The 19,677-nt window shown below is 39.9% G+C and overlaps 1 long non-coding RNA gene across 1 annotated transcript; it reads left to right on the plus strand.

Moving 5' to 3' along the window:
- The first annotated feature begins 9,413 nt into the window (after window positions 1-9,413).
- Window positions 9,414-11,626, plus strand: LOC104886854 (uncharacterized). The gene is made up of 2 exons (XR_007275562.2): window positions 9,414-11,010; window positions 11,275-11,626. It is a non-coding gene; the product is annotated as an uncharacterized LOC104886854 (long non-coding RNA).
- Window positions 11,627-19,677: the final 8,051 nt, after the last annotated feature.

Here is a 19,677-nt window from a genome sequence, read left to right on the forward strand (position 1 = left end):
CGTCCTCCTTAAGCCGGCAGCGACCAGGAAGTTGTCATGATAAAACATTTCCTTAAAAGGAATCCAATTGGACGGACCTTTGAAAGAAACATCTTCCATAGTATACTCCGAAACCCGGAAGTACTCCACCATCTCTTCGGCAGAGTTACTCTCCAGTTCCAAGTATGAGGCCATCCGTCCAGTATTTGTGGTTGTCCGGCTAAAATACCGAAGACGGTTTGCCACCGCTTTACTGGGCGCCTGGACAAATAGGAACTCGCCCTTCCATGAGTGCATCTTGGAAGTCTTATCCCAAGACGTCAAGAATCCTTGACGGTTGCACACGCTCAGCCAGCTTCCTTCAATGGTCCTAGGGACCTTGGCGACGTAGTGAATAGGGTGAAAGCGGCCAGAGAAGGGTCCTTTCCCTTTAAATTGCAGACGGCCAGAAAGGTAAGAATGTTTTGCCAAGAGTTAGGGGCAAGCTGGTTATGTCCTATGCCGTAATACTGGAGAAGTTGGCTGATGAAAGGGTGAAGGGGAAAGCGCAGGCCGGCATCTAATGCCAGCCGATAAACTGCAAAATGGCCTGGAGGAGCACTGAAAATAGTGTCCTCTCGGCCGGGAAGACAAAGTGGTAGCCAGGCATGGGCATTGCCACCGAAAAAGGACTAAGGTCCGAGCCTAATCGTCCTAACCATGTGTTGTCGGCCAGGATGAACCTAGGGTCAGAAAGGGGACCTAGCCGTCGTCTTATTTCAGACGAAGTGGTTGATGGCTCTGAGCCACTAGCAGGGTCAGAAGAGCTAGCCGTCCTTGGCTCATCTGAGATCGTCCTATGTATGGACGGGCTGGCTTCTGGAGAGCCCCTGATTTCTGGTTCCTCCTCGGCATGTTCGGAGAAGGAGTGTGGTAGGCAGGACGAGCGCTTTGGGTCTCTCGTTCTCCTTCGGCCGGAATTCGCCCAGTGGATTCCTCCCTTTCAGAGCTAGAGGCCGGCATGGTTACCCCTCTTCTGATGCGAGCCGTTTGCTTGACGCGCGCCAGATTACCCTGCACAGGTAAAGACTGGGTCGTCTGACTTTGCCGTCCATGGCTAAAGATAAAGAATGCATGCCCGGCCAAGATAGGACCAACTCTAGAAGATGCCGAGGAAGTTAGGCCCTCTGTTCTAGGGTTAGCACCAACCCGTGAGCGGCCGGAATTGTTCGAGGAAGAGGACGAATCCATTTTCTTAAAATATGTGTGCAATCAAGAAAAGAGTTGAGAATATACCTGTAGAAGAAAATTCGGACGAATGTTGAAGATGACTTGAAACCTCGGACGAGCAAAACACCAATAGCAAGAGCTTGGACGGGGTTGTTCTTCTCTCTAAAAAGTTCAGTAAAAATTTGCAGAGTCTCTCTCTCTAGAAAATTTCTCAGCAAAGTTAAAATGATTCCAGGAGCGACTAAGGCACATATTTATAGAGGGGTGAAAATGACCCCCTCATCCGGTAAAAGTAACCGTTGTTCATAGGAAGTTGACCTGTGGAGACCGGCAAAATGGCGCCTCTTTTTTGAAAAAGAGAAGAGCAGTTCCAGGTCGGTTAAAAGAGGAAGATTAACCGTCTTGGCGCCCAAAAGATAATAACTCCCTCTTTTAAGGGGCAAATGTTGTAGCCTAAAAAATAAACGGCTCTGGTACTGACACGTGGTCTCATCTGAGCCCTACAAGTGGCATACATGCAGGGGAATAAAAGTACAAAAGGGCCTGAAGGTGACAGGCCTAAAAGTACGTTTCTCTGGAAACGTACTAAAAAGACCTTCTTCTGGCCCCAAAAACTGTACTTAGGCCCAGCAAGTCTGATTTACACCTTTATATGAAAGTGAGGTGTACTGACCAGTTAACAGCTGCCACGTGTCCCAAAACTTTGATTAGCCAATCAGATGCTCCCAAATTAGGGTGACATCAAGGCACAGCAGTCATTTCAAACAGTATAAATAGTCCTTGATTTCAGGGTGAAAGGTACGTTTTTCAGGGCATAGTACTGTTACTCTGTCATAAATTCTTCTCTCTCTCTCTCTACTTTCTCTCTCAAAAGTTCCTTTACATCCCTGATATCTGACTTAAGCATCGGAGGGGGAAATACCACCCAAACCTCCAGGGTGGGTCCCTTTTTGTGCAGGTTGCTGGTCAGGAGTTTGCTTCGGGATTTGAACCAATCATTGTTGCACAAGTCTCTAGTTCTAAGAATCCATCTTTGGGAGTTGTGATATAAATTGCTAGTTTTACACTACATAACACTAGTGTTATGGCTGAATTTTTTGACAGGATGACATTGACGCAATGACTCGATGACATGATGCCATCTGACATGATGACGAAGTAACTATGACTTGAAGACGCATCATAGGACGCGAGATTGGAGCAGAGCATTAAGTGGTAACGGTTCAGCTAAATAAGGAAGGAGTGTAATGAGGCATAAATTCAGCCGTTAAAGAGCAAGGATCATGACGTTGGAGCGTACATGAGGAAGATCTCCCATGATTGAAGGACCAAAATTAATGTAATAATTAGTGAATTTATTATGTATTCATTGAGAAAAAGCCAAGGGGGGAAAAGAGGCATACAAAAGGGGGTAGAGAATCATTAGTCTTTTTTTTACGCATTATTATCGAGAGAACACTCGAGACAGAGGTACTTTTGTAACGACAGTCACTCACTAAGAAAGACGGTAAACCATAGTAGATTGGTGGATCTCCATCCACCGGCGGTTTTTACCCACTTTCATTGGGGTTTTCCGCGTCACCATTTTTGTGTGTTCATCCCCTTTGATCCCCATTGCATTCGTTTGTCGCATTGTCTTAAACATAATCTGGTTAAATCGTCCCAAACTTTAATTTCGTCGTAAGTGATAAATTTTAGCATAAACAATTTGGCGCCCACCGTGGGACATAACCAAACCATCTACTATTCAAAATCCATCAAACGGGAGAAACACCTAACCTCGAGGAAATGCAGAGACAATATGAACAAATGAGAGCAGAAATGCTCGAAATGAAGCAAGCCAATGAGCGGCTAGCTACCGACTTCACGACATCGCAGGAAAGAATCCAGAAATTGCAGGAAGAGTTAGCGTCGTCCAAAGCTTCGAAGGTCCGACGTCGCGCTAATATGAACGACATCCCCTTCATGGGGAACCTTTCTGAGTCAGATAGTGAGGAGCTTGAAAATGACGAAGAGCCCGAGGATGAAGAGCCCTTAAACAATGAAGAAAACGATCAAGGCGAAGCAAAAGTGAATCTCACGGCAAAGCGCATGGTCTAGATCGAAAAGCAGAAAAGCAGAATAACTATTTGACGAAGTATCTGTGCCAGGCGTTTGAGGAAGTCAAGTCGCGAGCACTAGCGCAGATGATATTGGAGGAAGATGATGCCATCCTCAACACCATATCAACCCGACGTGCACCAGAGACCCCTGCTGACCGGAAGGCTTTCGTCCCCAAGAAGAATAATTGGCGAAGCCATCCATATAGTCGCTCAAATCAGGTAAACAATGTTACTGACGTTGTCGAGAATGCAGGTAACGACGCAAGGACAGAGTCGTCGACCTTCCCAGACCTAGACTCTTACGGATTTTCCGTCGATGTCGGAGGCGTCGTGAATGCTTTATCCAAAATCGGAGCACCCGTTCGTTGGCCAAAAAAGAGCGACCGACCGGAAGCGCAAAAAGATCAAACAAGGTGGTGTCAGTTCCATCATGACCATGGCCATAAAATGGAGGAGTGCATTGCGTTGCGATGAGAGGTCGCGTTCATGCTCAATAAGGGGCACCTTAAATACCGCTTGAGCGACAAAGGTAAAGCGTCCTTCGGTAGGAGTACCACGCAGTCCGACCCTCCTGCGTCGCCCACACACGTAAAGGTAATCAATGTTATTTCTGGTGAGTTTGATGTATGTGGACTAACGTATTCCGCAGCCAGGAGGCTAGCAAGAGAGGGTACTCCCTCGTCCGCCTATTTTAAATCTTGCAGGACAGCTGAAGAACGTAAGCTCGAAGCAATGGCAATAACCTTTGACGACGATGATGTCTGCGACGTAGAGCATCACGATGGATTAGTCATATCCCTGACTGTCAGTAATTGCTTGTTGAAGCGGGTGTTAGTCGATGGTATGGGTTTGTGCGATAAAGATATTACTAAAAAGTCTATTGTTTTGGCAGGATTCAGTGGAGAGGCCCAACATACTGTCGGAGAGATCACATTGCCAACGCTAGCCAAAGGCGTCAACTTGCCAACCAGATTCAACGTTGTGGATTGCCCGTCCGCGTAAAACATCATTCTCGGCACTTCATGGATACACAAGATGAAGGCCGTCCCCTCAACTTATCATCAGTCACTGAAGTTTCCAACCAAGTCGCGTCCAGGAAATAAAGGGGGAGCATAAATCTGCAAGAGAATGCTATAGTTCGTCGTTCAAACCCCCAAAAGCGTCCATCTAACAATTAAAGGATGGATCAGCGCCCGACGCGCACAGCGAGCAGGACTTGGATGAAATGATGCTCGATCCATCCATCCCCGATTGTGTCGTCCGGATCGGAGCGACGTTGTCGCAAGAAATACGAGGTCAGTTAGTTGATTTTTTGAAAGCTAACCAAGATTGTTTTGCTTGGTCCCATGAGGATATGACAGGAATCAGTCCTGACGTCATCACGCATAAGCTCAACATCGACCCCGATCATAAGCCCGTGAAACAGAAAAGACGCAAATTCGCACCCGAAAGGAATCAAGTCATCAATGACGAGGTTCAAAAGCTGACCGACACCGGAAAGATTCGCGAGGTAAAGTATCCAGATTGGTTAGCCAATGTCGTGGTGGTCAGCAAAAAGAACGGAAAGTGGAGAGTCTGCATCGATTTCAAAGATTTGAACAAAGCGTGTCCCAAAGATCCATTCCATCTCCCTCATGTAGATGCAATGATCGACGCGACGGCAGGTCACGAGCTTTTAACATTCATGGACGCATATTTCGGGTACAACCAAATATTGATGCATCCGGATGATCAGGAAAAGACCGCGTTTGTCACTGATAAAGGTATATATTGTTATAAGGTCATGCCTTTTGGTTTGAAAAATGCAGGTGCCACATATCAGCGATTGGTCAACCAAATGTTTAAAGACCAACTGGGCGACACCATGGAAGTATACATAGACGACATGCTCGTCAAATCCAAGCGAGCAGACGATCACATCCAGCATCTGTCGGAGGCTTTTGACGTCCTGCGAAGGTATGGCATGAAATTAAATCCCACTAAGTGCACATTTGGAGTGTCTGCAGGAAAGTTCTTAGGGTTTGTCGTTACGCAACGAGGAATTGAAGCCAGCCCGGATCAAATAAAAGCCATCATTAACATTCAATCTCCACGAAGCGTCAAGGAGGTACAAAAGTTGACCGGTCATGTAGCCGCGCTGAATCGTTTCATATCCCGGTCGTCTGAAAAATGCCATCTATTTTATGACGTCCTAAGAAAGAATAAGGGCTTCGACTGGTCGCAACAACACGAAGACGCGCTGCAGAAACTTAAAAGCTACTTAGCGTCGCCGTCGTTGCTGTCAAAGCGAAATATCGGAGAGACGTTGCAGCTCAATCTCGCGGTAAGCAATGTGTCCATCAGTGCTGTCCTGACGCGGGAAGCGGAAAGCCAGCAGCTGCCAATCTACTATGTCAGTAAGTCTCTGCTAGACGCGGAGACCAGGTATTCTTCATTAGAGAAGCTCATTTTAGCCATAGTCGTAGCTGTTAAAAAGCTTAGGCACTATTTTGAAACACATACTGTTATCGTTATGACTAACTATCCTATCAAGTCTGTCTTGCGACACCCAAAATTGACAGGACACATGAGCAAGTGGGCAATAGCGCTCAGTGCGTACGATATCCAATTTCATCCAAGAAGAGCTATCAAGTCACAAGTTTTGGCAGATTTTGTGGCAGATTTTGTGGCAGAGCTAGAAAAGCTTGCGGACGACGAAGTCGCAAAGATTAATCAAGTAAACGACGACTCTTGGATACTGTTTGTTGATGGGTCTTCTAACTTTTGTGGTGCAGGTCTAGGCATTGTGCTAAAGTTGCCACAAGGGGGCAAGATAGTACGAGCCATTTGCTGTGAATTTAGAGCGACGAATAACGAAGCCGAGTACGAGGCGCTCATAGCAGGAATGACGTTAGCAGAAGACATGAGAGCAAAAGCATTGAAAGTTTTCAGTGATTCACTGCTGATAGTCAGCCAAGTCAAGAGCGAATTCACGGCAAAGGACTCTAAAATGGCCATGTATTTAGAAATAGCTCAGCGTAAAAGTAAAGTGTTTAATTCATTTGACATTTTGCAGATACCAAGGGACCAGAACACGCAAGCGGATGCATTGGCCAATCTCGGATCTTCTTTAAGGGACGTTTCGTTTACGTCCGTCCCTATAGTTGATTTGACGAATCCTGCTATCGCTAGGAGCGTTGGGGACGCTGTCACGACGACGGTCGAACGGCTTCAAGACGACCATGAGGTCATTAGTAACATCGGTAACCTCGTATCTGAGAGCGAACCTGACGCGGAGGAGGTAAGTGTCAGTTGGACAAAACCGCTTTATGATTTCCTTGCTAACGACGTACTTCCAACAGATAAGGCAGAGGCACGCAGACTTCGGTTTAAAGCGTCGCGATACATACTCATTCAAGGAGTACTGTTCAAAAAATCTGCCGCAGGCCCCTACCTGCGTTGTTTGGAAAAGGATCTGTGGGGGCAAGTCCTGAAGGACATGCATGAAGGCACTTGTGAAAATCATTCAGGAGGACGCAGCTTATCCAACAGAGTACTGCGCATGGGATACTATTGGCCAACGATGAGGAAAGACGCGATAAGGTATGTCGCCAAATGCGATAGTTGTCAACGACACGCAGGTATGACGCATAAACCTTGTGAAGTTTTGCATCCTACTCTAACACCTTGGCCTTTCATGAAATGGGGCATGGACATAGTTGGCAAGTTACCTCCAGCCCCAGGCCAGAAGGTCTTTATGTTGGCACTAACTGACTACTTTTCTAAGTGGATTGAAGCAGGTTCTTTTCAACAGGTACGCGATAAGGAGGTGATTTCTTTTATATATACTAACATTATTTGCAGGTTTCGTGTTCCGTCTGAGATAGTATGCGATAATGGGTCGCTGTTCATTAGCAACGAGACAAGACGTTTCTGCAATGAATGGAGCATAACGTTGTTAACGTCAACACCCACGTATCCGCAAGCCAATGGACAGGCTGAGTCCAGTAATAAGACGATCATTGACTCTTTGAAGAAGCGACTCACAGCCAAGAAGGGTGAATGGGAGGAAGCGTTACCTTCCATCTTATGGGCTAATCGCACGACACCACGAACTGCGACTGGACAAACACCGTTCTCACTAGTATATGGTTGCGAGGCTGTCCTGCCTTCAGAAGTGAGCGTCCCGACTGCGAGATGTAGTTTAGCGACGGAGCGACAAAACTGCGATGAACTCGTGAACGACTTAGATACCATTGAAGAGTATTCTAGTGAAATCCTGAACCGTTGCAATAATATTGTCTGTTGCATTAGATCGTTGCATCATTGTTAACCATTGCATGTCACCATTGCATTTGATTCAAAATCTACTAGTGGAAGTTCATAGAAAGAACTTAAAGAGATTCATAGAAGAGAGTATTCTAGTGAATTCCTTGTCCATTGTATTCATCATAGTGAAAGAGTTTGATCAAATTGATAGTGAACCTTGTTAATCTTGCGTGTTCTTTATTCGTTTTTCACGTTTTATTGTTTGTTTATTCGCTTCCATTGCAACAAACTTGGTACCAGAGCTTGAGATTAAAACTAGTGTAAGGAATCTGGGAAGATAAATACGATGAACTCGAAGATTGACAAGTTTACGGGGAGCTAAGATTTGTTTTGGGCTATGGCAGATAAAGATGCGTGCTTTATTAAAGCAACAAGGCACCTGGAAACCTATTGTAAAAAATGATGACAAAAGCAAAGCTGTAGACGACCCTAGTAAGGTCGAATTGGAGGCAATAAAGGAGAAGGTTCACTCCATGATTTTGCTATGTTTGGTTAACGATGTGATCACGAAAGTTGCAGAAGAAATGACTGTTGTTACATGACAAAGTCACTCACCAACAAGTTGTTTTTGAAGCAACGTTTGTTTCACTTGTGCATGCAAGGAGGTACGTCTCTAAGAGATCATTTAGATAAACTTAATATTATTTTACTTGATTAGCATAATGTAGATGTTAAGATTAAGGATGAAGATGATGCTTTTATTTTTATTGTTTCACTTCCAAATACATATGAAAAATTTGTTGAATCATTTGTTGTTGGGAGAGAGACTGTGACCCTAGAAGACGTGAAAAATCAACACTATTTACGAGGGAGTTGCGCCAGAAGGCGGCAACGACATAGAGTGGTGGAGATTCATCGGTTGGGTTAGTGGTAACTCAGCTAAGGGGAAGGTTATTAAGAAGAAGAAAAAGTCTAAGGGTAAAGGGGCCAATCCCAGGAATGTCTGTCACATCTGTAAAGAACCTTACCATTGGAAGCATTAATGCCCTAAAAATCCTAAAGCTTCCAATGATAACATTTCTCAACAAGGTACAAAATATGATTCCGAGGAGGGCTTAGCACTAGCAGCTGTTGAAGTGTCTAGTCAGTCTAACCATTGGGTTCTAGATTCGGGGTGGTCTTACCATATATGTCCTCATCGTGATTGATTTACCTCTTATGAGTCTTGTGATGGTGGTAATGTTATCATGGGTAACGATGCTACTTGTAAGGTTGTAGGGAGAGGTTCCATTAAGATAAGAACCACTGAGGGTGAGGTTCATACGTTGATGAATGTTTTGCATGTTTCACAGTTAAGGAAAATTTTGATTTGTCTGGGAGTCTTAGATAAAGGAGGGTTTAATTTTTCTAGCTCGGATGAGGAACTATTTGTGCGGAAAGGTTCGAAGTTGGTGAAGGGAACCAAGTGGGTACTTTGTATGTTGTGCAGTGTATTACTATACTAATTGGTTATGCAAATGTTGAATCTACGAGTCCTGAGGAGGTGACTAAGTTGTGGCACAAACGAGTTGGTGACATGGGTGAACATGGGATGCATATATCATCCAAGATGAATCTTGTTCATGGCCACAAGGTGAAGAACCTTGACTTTTGTGAACATTGTGTGTTGGGTAAGCAACACCGGGATAAGTTTAGCAAGGGTATTCATATAACTAAGGCTACACTGGATTATATTCACTCAGATTGTTGGGGCCTGATCGGGTAGAAGGTATATGAGGATTCAGTTTCTTTGTGACTTTTATTGATGATTTCCCCATGTACAATTGGCTTTATTGTTTAAAGCATGAAGGAGAGGATTTTAAGACTTTTGTGCAATGCAAAGTCTTAGTGAAAAATCAGACAGGCAAGAAGATTAAAAGGCTACCTACGGATAATGGTCATGAATTTGTTGATGATGAATTCAATGAGTTTTAGGAGAACACCATAGCAGAATAGTGTTGCAGAGCGGTTGAATCTAGGGGTGTAAGTTATTTGGTTAAAACCGAAAACCAAACCAAACCAAACCAAACCGAATTAGTAATTTGGTTTGGTTTTTTTTTTGAAATTCGGTTTGGTTTGGATTAAAAAAAAAAAAATGGTTTTTTGGTTTGGATCGGCTTTGGTTTTGGAAAACCGAAAAAACCGAAATTGAAAACTGGACCAAGCGACCTGCCCAGCGCCCCAGCCCACTTAATGTCTTTTGAATCCTAAACTACTAACCTTCTAAAGACCTAAACTAAACCAGTAAAGAGTAAACCCTAACTCCTCCTCTCCACCTCCTCTCTTCTCCTCTCCCTGACGGGCGACGGCTGCGACCTAAACTACAGATCCCCACGCGGCACGCCGGCACGCCGCACGCGACAGAACTTGAAGAGGTTGTGCACGCCATTTCCTCTTTCAGATCAGGTATTTTTTTTGTTTATTCTTTTTATTATTAGTTACGAAAATATATCAATCTCTGTTTTTTTTTTGTTTTTTTTTTAATATTAGTTGCGAAAAATAGAAAATATGAATATATTGTCATTGATCTCTGTTTTTTTGTTTGTGTTTATTTTTTTTAATATTAGTTATGAAAATACCAAATTATTATCACTTAACATACGAATTTTGTCTGTTATTTTTTTTTGTTTCTTTTTTTTTTTTAATATTAATTTGGTATTTCTTAATATTAACAATATTTAACATACGAAAATATGAATATACGAATTTTAACTAGAGAAAACAATAACTGTTATTACTTATTAGTAATTTAGTAGTGTAAATGTCAGTGACTCATTGTATTGTCCCTTAAATTAGTAGTGTAAATGTCATTATATTATCTCTTAAATTAGTAGTGTAAATTAATAGTGTAAAATTAGTTATGAAAATAGGAAATTGATATCACTGATTCACTGCTGTTTTGTAGAATCATTTAGACATCTAGTAATGTCTTCTGCCGGAAATGTTGAAGCTCCACAACCACCACAAGCATCTGCCTCCTCCAAGAAGGGAACTCGGAAGCGTATGAAAGATCGATCACCAATTTGGGAGCACTTTGAGAAGCAAGAAACAGATGAAGGAATTCGAGCATAATGCAAATATTGTGCGCTTAGGTATAATTGTGACCCAAAAAAGAATGGAACTAGTACTTTGTGGGCTCATCTCAACAAGTGTCGTAAGTATCCCTATAACACACCAAGAGATTCTAAGCAAAGTTTATTGTCTTTTCAATGTGTGAATAAGAAAACTGGTGTGACTAGTAGTAGTCTTTCTTATCAAAAATTTGATGCTCAAAGTTGTAGAAAAGCTTTGGCTTTGATGATTATTATTGATGAATTGCCATTCAAATTTGTTGAGGCTCAAGGTTTTAGAAAATTTTGTGGTGTGTTGGAGCCGAGATTTCATGTGCCTTCTAGAGTGACAATTGCAAAAGATTGTTATGAGATATTTTTAGGTGAAAAGAGAAAGCTTAAGAGTTTTTTGAAAAAGAATAATTCAAGGATATCCCTTACTCCTAAAGTTGTTGAGAGTTTGATTTGTGCCCAAGATTGGCTACGCTCTTCCCCAATTCCTATGTGTGTGGAAGAAGACTTGGAATACGTGGAACAACTTGAAGAAGGTAATATATTATATTTGCATTTACTTTATTATGTTTGTGTTAGTAGATTTTGTTGCTATTAATTATGTTTTCCTTTTGTATTTTTCCTTTTATTTCAAGATTTGAGTAAGATTGTGCTTGAGGACGTTGATGAGGATGATGGTTGATCCCCGAGACCGTTGATATTGAAGATGACTAAGCCATGCCGAGATGTTTCTTGCTCCTAGCTTTATGAAGTTGATTTAGCATTTAGATTGACGTGTTTGTATTTTAAAAAATTGTTTGGTACTAATTACTATCACCATAAACATGTATCAAATGGTAGAAATTTTATGTTGGTGGCATTGTATGATGTAACTTGGTAGTTGGTAAACTTAAAGCTTGGAAGCAGGGTTATTTTTATCGAAAAGTTTGGTTTACATTCGGTTTGATTTGGATTTTGAAATATGAAAAAATATGGTTTGGTTTGGTTTGGATTTTGAAAGATAAAAAAATTCGGTTTGGTTTAGTTTGGTTTTTGGTTTCATATTTTGGTTTGGTTTGGTTTGGATTGAGTCGAATTTCGGTTTGGATTTGGTTTGGAAATTTCAAAACCGAATTTATTTCGGTTTGGTTTGGTTTTGACCTAAAACCAAACCAAAAACCGAACTTACACCCCTAGTTGAATTAGATCTGCTAGAGAGAGTTTGATGCATGCTATCTAATGTAAGGTTAACTAGAAAGTAACGGAGTGAATCTGCGAAAAAGGCATGCTACTTGATAAATCTTGGTCCACATACAGGTATTGACTGCAAGATACCTTATGAGGTATGGTCTGGGAGAAGTGCTGATTATTCTAGTTTGTGTGTCTTTGGTTGTATTATTTATTATTATGTTAGTGAAGGTAAACTTGAACCAAGGCCTAAGAAGGGTTGTTTTTTGGGATATGGAAATGGTGTTAAGGGTCACCATATTTGATCCCCATTAGAAGGGCGTGTCATACTTAGTAAAGATGTTACTTTTGATGTTAAGACTATGTTTGTATCTGCTAACAAACCTGCAAGTCAAAGCTGATGATAACACTCCTAAGGAATTGAGCAAGTAATTACGGCAGTTCCTACTTCTGAGACACAGGTTCGATTCAGGAGGAGGATGATGTTCCAATAGATTCTCCTACTGCGAAGACTAGTTAGATAGATGGAGTTATTGCTGATGAAATAACTAAACTCGAGTTTGATCATGAGGAAACTGCTGATGAAGGTAAAACATGACCTAGGAAGAAGACGTAGTGACTAATTGAACAGATAAAAGGCCGAAAAGTTCATGGCCGAAACTACTGTGTAAAGGAGATGATTAGGTATGCATTACATGTAGCCGGTGATATAGTCACCTGAACCAATGTCCTACAAGAAAACATTTTTTAGTAACGAATCATTCAAGTGGCTAGTTGTTATGAGTGAGGAGATAAAGTCTCTTCGCAAGAATCATACATGGGAACTCGTGAAAGTGCCACATGGTAGTAAGGTGGTGGGTTGCAAGTGGGTGTTCAAGAGGAAAGAAGGAATTTCAGAGGGTGGTGACAGTGTTAGATACAAAGCCAGACTAGTTTCTAAAAGGGTTCATACAATGGGAAGGGTAGACTACAATGAGATTTTCTCACATGTGGTACGGCATACTTCTATTAGAGTGTTATTAGCAATAGTAACACATTTTGATCTGGAGCTTGAGCAGTTTGATATGAAAACAGATTTCCTACATGGAGAGTTGGGCGAGGATATTTTGATGAGTCAGCCAGAGGGATTCGATGTTCCAGGGAAGGAGAACTTTGCTTGCCGACTAAAGAAGTCCTTGTATGGACTTAAGCAGTCACATAGGCAGTGGTATAAGATGTTTGACAGCTTCATGGTTGAGCATGGCTTTTATAGGGGTCCTTATGATTGTCGTGTTTATCATAGCAAGGTGGAGGACGGTTCTTATATTTATTTATTATTATATGTTGATGACATGCTTATTGCAACAAAGAAAACGTTAGATGTAGTGAAATTGAAAGCTTATGAGTTCTGAGTTTGACATGAAAGACTTTGGAGCAGCAAGGAAGATTCTAGGCATGGAGATTTATAAGGATCGTGCTCAGAAGAAACTTTTCCTTTCTAAGAAAACTTACATCTTGAAGGTACTCGACGGGTTTGGTATAAGTACTCTGAAACTGTTGATACTTCTGCTACTGCTACTGCTACTGCTAATGCTAATGCTCGTGTTTCTGTCGTTCTTCTTCCTCAATCTGATGAGGAGAACGAGTACATGTCTAAGGTTTCGTATGTTAGTGTCGTTGGTAGTTTGATGTATGCTATGGTGTGCACTAGGCCAGATATAGCTCATGTTGTTAGTGTTGTTAGTAGGTTTATTACTCAACCTGGGAAATAACACTAGCAAGCCGTGAAGCGAATTTGCCGCTATTTGAAAGGAATGGTAGATGTGGGTCTCATATATGGGAATGATACTGAGTGCTTGGTGACTGAATATTCTGATTCGGATTATGCTGCGGATATAGACATTAGAAGGTCAATGACTGGGTATGTATGCACTCTAGGAGGGTCGTGATTAGTTGGAAGGCTACGTTGCAGTCTTCAGTGACTTTGTCTACTACGGAGGCCAAGCACATGGCTCTAACTGGTGTGGCAAAGTAGGGTATACAGGAACATGGTTTGGTTAGTGATTTAGGTTTACATCATGATTGTGCGACTGTGTATTGTGATTGCTTGAGTGTTATTCGCCAAGGATCAGGTGCATCATGCTAGAACTAAGCACTTTGATGTGCGATATCATTTTTCGAGAAGTGAGAAGCGGATAGTGGTGAAGAAAGTTGGGAACTGCTGATAACCCAGTTGATATATTCACCAAGCCAGTTCTGGTTCGCAAGTTCAAACATTGCTTGGACTTATTGAATGTTGATAGTCACATATAGCCTCCTTTGGGGGGTTGTTGCCTCAAGGTGGAGGCAATCCCGACCCTGGGATAAAGAGGGAAAAGTCCGGCTCTGGGTTAAGGTGTGAGACTTGGGAGGGGTCAAGATCTCGTGTATTGTTGAGAGATATCATGGTTATTATTTCAAGGTGCAGTACTTATAGAAGATGCAAGTCAAGGTGGAGATTTGTGAGAATGATGACTTGATCTTGACCATAGGAGTGTTGGGTTGTACGGCAATCGACGAAGGAGATCATCAATTGTTGAAGGAATTTGTCCAGAGCTGCAGGGCGCGGCAAAAGCAGTAGTGTGGATTCGCGAGCCGTGGAGCGCGGCCAAATTAGTCTTGATGTTGTAGCGTGGGATGTCGAGCCACGGGTTGCGGCAAATGGCGGACTTCTTGAATGCAGCAGCACACGCATTACGCGGGGGGTGGGGTGGTCATTAAATGACCTAGGGCTTGTTTCTTTTAGCCTCTTATTCTCATGTATTATTAACCTAGCCATATATGCTCTATTTGTGGGTTAATTAGAATAATCATCCAAATACAAGACAGAGAAAACAATAAAGAAGTTCATAGAGAGAACTTTGAGAGATTTATAGAATGGAGTATTCTAGTGAATTCCTTGCCTATTATATTCATTAATCCGCTTGATCATAGTGAAAGATTTTCTCCCTTCCATTAGGATGTAGCTATCAAATTGATAGTGAACCTCGTTAAATCTTGTGTCTTCTTTATTCGTTTTTCGCTATTTATTGTTTGTTTATTCACTTCCGTCGAAACAATGTCAACTTTGTATTCGAAGAGAATTTGATCTATAAGGTATGGGTTGTAACACCCCGATAATTCTCTCTTTTCAGAAATAACTTTATAATATAGAACTTAGAGAATTACCCAGGCATTATCGCCCGTGTGATAACGTATCGGCTTATTCAGAATTTTGCAGCAGAAAACAATTTACTAAAAACCAACTTTATTAATACTTACTAAATAAATGACAAGTGTTTGAAACTTAAACACACCAACTTAAGTAAACCACATCTGAAATAAATATGTTCTTACGAAAACAAAACTTAAACTACGCTAGATATATATAGTCTCTCCACTCCAGATTCCCAATGTGATGCACATCTGCGAACCTGTACTGTCAATTCTATATCGACTCTGCTCACCAGAAGGATCATCACAGGATCAATAGGCAAAGCCATGATCACACACACAAGTAAAGCACGTAATCAGCAAAGCTGAGTACTACATATCAAATATAAATATTCCTAAACATGATACTAAACAATAACGTGTAGGAATAAATAATAAATAAACATATAATAATCTGCAGGGAACTTTTACTGAAATAAACCCAAACATCTTTTGATACTTAAATGGAATAGTTATTGGACGAGTTGACTTAACTACTAATGTGAAATGCGAGCGCGACTCCGCATTTCAGAGTTACCTGCGATATCGAGGAACTTTTGAAATAAAAGAGGGATGGTGATCAATCCATTCCTAGAAAAGCCATGGGCTACCACCATGTACTCCAACCCTTATGTCCAACTCTAGACGTGCACCAGTCTAAAGACTATAACTTATTCTCGTTACACTTTACGTTATTTACATATTATTACCTATATTGACACGCACATATAAGTGACACATACATAAATAAACAGACATTCACAACTGAACTTATTTTATCTTTGGATTTAACACGTGATCACAATTCACAATCCAAGACTACTTTAATTCCTTTTTACTCTTAACTTTATACTTGTTGAAGCTAGCCAACAACAATCTTACCTTTATATAGGTATAACTTGTAACTTACCAAATAAGGTCCACGGCCCTCATAAAATAATAAAATAATACTTCTCAAAGAATACATGCATTACATGATTTACCTTAACATATACTAATTCTTATATGAATTAATAAATAAACTAACTTACATGCTTGCATCAATTATTCCATACAAATATTATAATTCAATAATCATAAACAATTCTAAGTCACATGTTGCACACAGGCATAAAACATGTAAAATAATTCCAGAAATCACATATACGAACAAATCAGGTTATCTAGCTAAAAATTTAAACCTTCCTTAAAATGTTACTAAGCCACATAGCACGTAAATAATGTACGTACCTCGCTATATACTAGCCTGTAGGCCACTTTTAAATCGTTAAAAGTCTCCTACAACGTATTATCTGCCTAGAAAATAAAGTAACTAAAATTAATAACTTGAACCAAAAATTACAGCAACTTTAATCAAATTAAAACCCCTTAAAACACGTTTTAAAATCATTTTTTAAGTGTCAAACTTAAGTTATTTTTAATTCCTAGTATAGTACTACTATTCTAGCAATTAAAAATCCTTAAAAACTTCATAAATAATTCTTTTCTGGAATTACAGCACTTTTAAAATCTAATAACCATCCTTAAAACATATCTCATAGTTCATAATATATTTCTTTAGTTTCTAGCAAATAAAAACCCTAAAAACTCTTACTTCCATGATTAAAACTAAAAATAAACTTAATAAAACAAATCTGAAATTTCTTATAATATAAACTATGATGACCGAAATTATATATATAAAAAAACAGTAAAATTTAATTAGTAAGCATGATAAATAATAATAAAATAACATAAAAACCCAGTCTTTTAATGGAATCTTAGGAAGGAAGAAAGAAAACAACCGACAAACGAAGGAGGATGGAAGGCGCCGGCACAGCAGCACACGACAGCAACCCAGCAGCAGCACTTTCGGATTTTTGAGCAAGGTTTGTGATGTTTCTTTTTGAACAAGAAACGTTACTTGAAGAAGAAGAAACGAGATTTGAGAGAGAGAACGAGAATGGCGCACGAAGGGGAGAGAGAAAAGTCGAAGGAAGGGGAAAAGAGGTAAAGCAACGTGATTTTGAGGAAAATAATTGGGTAGGGTGAAATAATTGGGTTTTAGGATATTTATGTAAAGGCTTCCCTTGATGGGCTTAGGAAAAGAGATGATGTTTAATGAAATTTGATGACTAATAAGATGGACAATTTAAGACTTTAGTCATCAACATGACTCTTTCCCTTTATATCCTTCTAGGATTTTCGATTCCATTAAACTCTTTTCAATATACTTTAATATTTAAAACTTTTATGAAAACATGCTTAATTAAAATATTTCTAATTTATTAAGCTATGAAAAATAATTTCATTTGACTTTTAAAAATAGTCAACCCTTTTTAAATAGTCAAATCATTTTTCAAACTCATTTGGATCTAAATATAACTATATAAATACTTAAATATATTTATAAAAATTCTTTAAAATTGAGGGGGATTACATGGGTTCAATAACTCAGGTCAATATAGGACAGTTTCTCGGCTTAAGTTGTGTCGCCATATAAGAAATGAGCATTTCATGGTTTTTTTTGTATGGATTGTTTTCGGGTTGGGAACTTGGGATTGGTCAAAGTCCCACTTTATTTCAGGGTCCCAATTGAATTTCGTGTAGGCTTTTCTTTGTCATATATGAGTCTCAAAAATCAATTAGGGTTGGCGTGAGTGGTTAAGGGCCTCTCGCTCCTTAACCAAAGTTGATTTTATCAATTATTTAGTATTAGAATATTAGAATCATTTTTATCGAAAAAATCATTCATTTTTCTAGGACAAGATGAAAGAGTCTCGAGTTTGAATCTTGGTTTTGGCAAGACCATCTTGAAGATTTTGGGGCCCGGTTCTAACATGAAAATTGGCCCCTAAATCTATAGAAAATAAAGATGAAAGGTTAGAGTTCTTAAGATGGAAAGTTGAAAATCTAAAGATAAATCATTGACAAATTTATTAAGGCTGGAAAACAAGGGTGATTTCTTCAAATATAAAGTAAAATTTTCTAAATAATATATTTTGGGGCCTTTATAATTTTGGGGGCCCTATGTTGTTGGGCTCTTTGCACACCCTCATCTACCCCTCTAGGTTTTGGAAAAAATCCCATTTGGAAGGAATGCTCCCTTTTGAGGTACCATGCAAACTCTTGCAGAAGATTAGTCCACTCGTTGTAGACGGTGGGAAATTACTCATAGTAGGACAAACAAATATATGAGTCTAAAAAACTGGGTATTTCGTGATTATAGAGCCAACCTAATTTGGACAATTAAATGTCACCGATAGCTAATTTAGCGAGTGGCATAATGGTGACTCCATGGCAATTGCTTGAGAATTTTCGGTCTTTAATTATTGTTGCATGCTTACATTTTTCCTTTTCAATGGACTTTTGACACCAAGTTTAAAGCTCAACCCATTATAAGTTTATAATGCAACATAAATATATAATTTATTTGATGCCAGATTGGAAATTATTTACTACGTGGTTGACCCTTTTATACTGCATGGTTAACTTTGTTTCTTAGGCAAACTGGGCCTTATGCATGGCTAGTTAGTTCCTTTAGTCACAATCTAAAAACAAAAACATGTACGCCAAATAATGCCTTGCTAATTTGTATCGTTGATTCTATAAAAATATATTCATAATAACTTTCTAAACTTAAGTCGTATCAAATGAATTATTGAACGTCAAATTCATCTAAGTTCTAAGATGTAAGAGGAGAAATAATCAGAGTTATATATAATACTATATTCTTTTTCAAATACATCGTAATATATATGCAAGTACGTACTCCAACGGTGTTACAACACTATTGGAACACAAGGTGACACTCAAGAGGGGGGGTTGAATTGAGTGACGGAATCTAATCGATTTTCGCAAAATCTTTGTTATGGCACTGTGCCTGGCACTGTGTCAAACACTCGTAAATCGCTGATTTGAGTTTTTGCGAAAACTAAACTAAAAGTATGTGAAATTTGATACGCAAACACAAGATATAACGTGGTTCAATCTCACCTCTGAGATCTACGTCCACACGAAACAAAACTCTTTATTTCTTTGAATCCTAAAATATCAACTTCTTGATACAATAAGACTCCCTCACTACTAACCCTAGCAGCGCTAACCAACCTTTAACTCTAAGGGGGCGTCTGGTTCGCGCAGGGGTAAGGGAGATGAATCCAGAAAGGGTTACAAGGAGAAAGGAAAGGAATGACCCTGATTTTGTCTGTCTGTTTGGTTCCAACCCTGAAAGGGAATGGTATACTCCCTGATTCCCTTTGTGACTGTTTGGTTTTTTAAGAAAGGGAATCAACAGTTTATTAGATTATACTTCTCACATAACATATTTTACAAGAAAATATATCATTGATAATGCTCCATGATCTTATTGACTATATGGAATGCATCTTGAATTGTAGGCTTGATCTCCATGTTCTTCACATTAACCCAATGGGTTTTCAATCAAAATAAACGTGCAATTCATTCTGGCTTCCTAGGACTCATTAGTGTTTGACATAAATCAAATAAGATCATAGAAGAAAACTTCATTCTAAATCATTCATATCAAAGACTTTCAGCAATACCAACAACAATCTCACCCAAAACCTCACCAAATCCACCTTCATCATTATACGTAATTTTTCATCTACATCACCCAAAACCTCAACAACAATAGAAATCAAAATTTTCATCTACTGCAT

This window comes from Beta vulgaris, chromosome 6 (assembly GCF_026745355.1).
Source record: "Beta vulgaris subsp. vulgaris cultivar EL10 chromosome 6, EL10.2, whole genome shotgun sequence".
Taxonomy (NCBI): Eukaryota; Viridiplantae; Streptophyta; class Magnoliopsida; order Caryophyllales; family Amaranthaceae; genus Beta; species Beta vulgaris.